We start from the raw sequence: 5,395 nt of genomic DNA, 5'->3' as shown, positions 1-5,395 counted from the left end.
CCCCCCTTTCTGGAAGGTTCTGCGATACAGATTTTGCATGGAAAGTAATTAGCATATGAAGCAAGACTAGAGGTGGCGACTAGCACCCAGACATGACCCCCTCTCGCCTTGCATGTAAATGAACTCAGAAAAGTCCACCCTTTTTCTCACCTCACATGTAAATAAGCAAGAGTTTTAAGGAACAGCAAACCATATCACAGTGTACACCCATCACTGTAGCTGACAGATCAGGAACTGCCCCAGAGATGTTGCTGGAACCCAGTGTGGTGATCTAGACATTTTCTCCACTTCTTTTCCTTCCTTCCTTCGGAAAAAAAAAGACTTGGTCCTCCACAAACACTGTTCAGCAATAGCTAAAGCATAGATTATCAACACTGGTCACAAATGCAGGGCACAGAACCATATGAGGTGATATGAAGAAAATTAACCAACTTCACTCCAGGCAGACCCAGTACATGTTTAAAAACTCCACCTCTTTCCTCAACGAAGGTATTTTTAGTGATTTCAGTTGCTAATGTAAATAATATAAAATATTTTCTGTTGTCCTGTTGTTTGTGGAAGGTAGAACTAAATTCAGTGCAGAGCTGTAAGTGCAATTATCCTGACACAGCTCCACTAGGATCGAAGACTATTACAGCAAAGACATCAAACAAATACCTTTCTCTATGCTGCAGCCGGCACTAAGTTATTTGTTTTCAGAAGAATGCTTTGTTTCTCCTACTACTTCTTTTCACACTGCTTTGGGGAACTTTCTTGTTGAGATGTATGTGCAGTTTCAAAGCAGTCTCAATTTCAGTTTCATCAAAGAAATATGTGACACACTGCTTAAAAGCATTTGAGTGCCTAACAATCTCCCACTGAAACCTGTAAGACTTTGGTTCTTAGGTATCTCTGAAGATATGTGCTTTGGAAGCTTATTAAGCAAATTTTCAAAGGCTCCTGAAATGAATAGGAGCTGTGTTACATTTCAGTGGGATTTGAACTTCCAAGTACACAAACTACTTCAAAAGTAGAACTATGGGGCTTTTGAAAATGCTATCCTGTCTTCACTGAAATGTAATTGATCTGATCTAGCTGAACTGTATCACTGTTTGAGGTCATTGTCATTGGGGTTGATATTCTAGCTAACATTAATTAATGGATTAAAAAGAAAAAAGTTTTGCAAAAATTCTTGGTTGCCTAATCATGTAGTTCAAAGCCTAGAGGATTTTCTAAAATACTAAGTCATATAATTACCATTTATTCCCAAAGCTACCCATGCAGACACTATCAAAAAGCCAAACAGAGACTTATGTGTATCTGTAGGTGGTTAAATATACTTAAGTACTTTTAAATTTGTCCTCATGGTGCAATACCTATAGCTTTACTTTTCCTGTTTATAAAACCTCTCACTAGTGTTACAGCTGAACCAGATTTTTTTTGAGAAATTACCACAAAATTTAAAAAATAATAAATTCCTGTTAAATTCTATGTATTAAAAATGTTATCTCTCTCTCTTTTTTTTTTTTTTTTTTTAGTTCTAAAAAGATTTTTTCCTAAAATTATATAGACACCAATCTATGTAACTATTGCCCTTCATATCTCTAAAATGTATGTGTTCCAATAAATGAGGAAAATTCGAAAGTGTAAAATAATTTTATGAGGTACTCAGGTGCTTTATTTGGTCCAGAAAGAAAGAAGCCATTTCCTGAGCACTGATAGGCATATGAGTGCAGTGCACAGTGCTTCACGTGGAAGGACAGAGAAGTTTTGTATCTAAAGAGAACCAGTGTTGTACACCACACCACTCATATAGATAGAACCAGAGGAAAGATTAACCTCTGCATCAAGATGTTTGTTCTTGCTTTGGGAGTATTAAAAGACCTGGTACAGTGAAGTTCATGAAGCAGAGATATTCCTGAACTGAGTCTGCAGCAAACCCCCGGCAGACTGGGATGAACCTAACTACTTGAAGTAGTCTGGGGAAAAAAAAAAAAAAAAAAGACTGTCTCTCACCCCTTCCTTCCTCTCCCCTTCTGTCCTAGGACGATAAGCTTGTCAGCCATCCCTTTCTTTAGAGGTCCCTCTCTATCTACACCTATGCAAAAGGGAAAAAGAATGAGTTTAGAAATCCTTTTATTTTAATAGTGCTGCACCAACTTAATGGCATATATAGGGCTCTAAAAGCTCATGTGTTAGAGATACCCAGAACCAAGGAACTAAATGATGGTCCTCAAAATCCTTTAATCCTTTTTTTTTTTTTCTTTTTTTCTTTCTTTTTTTTTTTCCCCAGTTCTGTACTCAGCACAGAAGCAGAATGTCAAAAATAAAACAACTCATTACATTTCTCTGCTTTCCTATTTAACATTTCTGGTTTGTTCCAGATACTTTGGGAAAAGTACACAATTTCTATTATAATTTAATAATATCAGTATGATGTGGCATGTATGATTGGTACTGAATTTAATTTTCCTATATATAACACTTTCTACATTAAAACAGTCGATTACAATAAGCAAAAATTTCTTACAGAGGAATCTACTCAAAATGTCCCAAAAGATAGCAGTTTTTAGTGATGTTTGTACTGACATTACAGACAAAATATGCTCTGGTTAATTTTTTTTGTTTGTTTTTCAGAAAAAAAGATGATACTGAGCACATGAAAGTAAGACCTTATATAGGCACATAACAAACACTGAGAGGAACCTTTGTGTATCAAATTCGATCTTGCAATATGAACACGGTTGACAATTTATAGCAAACACTCATGAGAAAAAAGATCACATGAACTTAGTAACTTGGAAGTTCTTACATTACTAAACTCTTATTTGCCCTATTGCAAAACAGGAGGGACATGCCCATGAGCATGTGAGATCACAGTTGGAGCATTGTGTCCAATTTTGAACTCCATGCTACAAGACATTGATGAACTGGAGTAAGACCCACAGTGGGCAAACTAGATGATTAAGGGACTAAGGCACCTGTCATGTGACAAGAGTCAGAGAGAACTGGGTTTGTTCAGACTGGAGAAGAGAAGTGTAATGGGGAAATCCCATTGTAATCTTCAGCTCTGTAATGGGAGAATACAGAGAAGATGGAATGAGACTTTCCACAAAGGTGTGTCGTGATAACTGCAACAAACTGCAACAAGGGAAATTCTGATTAAACCCTTGGAAGCTTTTCCTTATGAGGGTGATCAAACTCTGGAATAGGGGTCCGGGGATTCTCCATTCTCGGAGATATCCAAAATTTGACTGTTCACAGCCCACCTAACTTGACCTGGTCTGAGTGAAGTGTTTGAACAAGATGACCTCCAGATGTCCCTTTCAACTGTCATGGTTTAAGCTCAGAGGGCAACTGAGCACCATGCACCTGCTCACTATCCCTTTCCCCTTAGTGTTGGGAAGGAGAAAGTAAAGCAAAAGGCTCGGTTGTTTGAGCTCTGAGGGCAACCAAACACCATGCCGCCGCTCACTCCCTCCTTCCCCCCCCCAGCGCTGGTGTCATGGTTTGAACTCGGCTGGTAGCCAATCACCATGATTTGGTTACTTCCCCCTGCCTCCCCCCCTCCCCAGTGAAATAGAGGAGGGACAAAAGAAAGAAATCCGTGGGTTGAATAAAAATAAATTAGTAAAAGTAACAAAAAAGCAGTAATAATAGTAAGTCCAAACTGGTAAAGGGCAGCAGTGGCTCACTGACTGGTGAACGGTACACAGCCCACCCCCAGCAGCGATCCCAGCTGTGTCAGAAATCCCACCTTGCTGACAGGGAAACTGAAACGAGCTCTGAGTGAGCACACACCCTCCTATGTGCTGAGCTTGATGTCACATAACATGGAATTATCCAGTGATTGATAGGGACCAAGCTCTTCAGCTGTTCTCCCTTTCAGCCCAAGGAAAGTTAACTCTATCCCAGCTGAAAGCAGGACAGTTGGGAACTGTCCATGTTAGGTTAATGGTTGGACTAGATGATCTTCAAGGTCTTTTCCAACATAGATGATTCTGTGATTCTGTATTACCCCATACAATGATGTCATCAATGTACTGTAAGTGCTCTGGAGCTTCACCCTGTTCCAGTGCAGCACGTATCAGTCCATGGCAAATGGTGGGGCTGTGTTTCCACCCCTGGGGCAGCCAATTCCAGGTGTATTGGACACCCCTCCAGGGAAAAGCAAACTGTGGCCTGCACTCTGCTGCCAGAGGGATGGAGAAAAATTAGTTAGCAACATCAATCGTGGCGTACCACTTGGTGGCCTTCGACTCTAGTTCATACTGAAGTTCTAGCATGTCTGGCACGGCAGCACTCAGCAGTGGCGTGACTTCATTCAGGCCACGACAGTCCACTGTCAATCTCCACTCTCCATTAGACTTTCACACTGGCCATATGGGGCTGTTAAAGGGGGAGTTCGTCTTGCTGATGACTCCTTGGCTCTCTAGCTGATGATGGCTATTAGCAGTTTATGGATAGGGATTACAGAGTCTCGGTTGGTGCAGTATGACTGTCGGAGCACTGTAGTAGTGGCAGTTGGCACCCATTGTTCTTCTGAGAGTCCAGGTAACACAGACAGCTGCTTAATTCCTTCTGTTTCTGAGGCAGCTATACCAAAAGCCAACTGATACCCTCTTGGGTCTTTAAACACTCTCTCCTGAGATAATCTATGCCAAGAGAACATGGAGTGTCTGGGCCAGTCACAATGGGGTGTTTTTCCCACTCTTTTCCACCTAGGCTCCCCTCGGCCTCCAATACAGTCAGCTGTTGAGACCCCCCTGTCACTCCTGAAATACAAAGGGGTTGTGCCCCTTTAAAATTTGATGGCATTAGGGTGCATTGAGCACTAGTGTCCACTAGAGCCTTATACTGCTGGGGGTCAGATGTGCCAGGACATCAAATCCACACAGTCCAGTAAACTCGGTTGTCCCTGTCCTCCGCCTGGCTGGAGGCAGGGCCCTCTGATGTTGGTCATAATACCCACTAACAACAGAAGGGTTAGTGTGGTGTGCACGGGCTTCAGTCTCATCTTGATCACTCACTTCTTGTGAATACAAGTCAGAAGTTCTTCTCATAGGATCATGAGCAAAGTCGACCCTTCTGCCCTGTTTGGGCACTTAATTACTGGAAACCGAGCAGCATTTCTCCTGAAAGAACCCTGTTTTGTAGTTGTTCCTCCTTCCAACTCACATATCCACTCTTCTAGGAGGCAGGTAGGTTTTCCATCTCATTTCTTCATGTATTCTCCCATGTCATACAGGTGATGTCACAGCTTCCCCCCTGGTGTGTACAGGTTCTCTCGAGTAGAGAAACGATTGCTCCTAATAGCTGAGATCCTAGTCCATGCAGGTGGGGAGTAGGACATGTTCTCAGAGTAGGACAGTGAGAAGCATTACCACATCTTAAAAACACCTTCCCCCCCCACTCC

This window comes from Athene cunicularia, assembly GCF_003259725.1.
Source record: "Athene cunicularia isolate RWA chromosome Z unlocalized genomic scaffold, athCun1 chrZ_part2, whole genome shotgun sequence".
In the NCBI taxonomy this organism is placed as follows: Eukaryota; Metazoa; Chordata; class Aves; order Strigiformes; family Strigidae; genus Athene; species Athene cunicularia.
Note: the sequence above shows the minus strand (reverse complement) of the source record.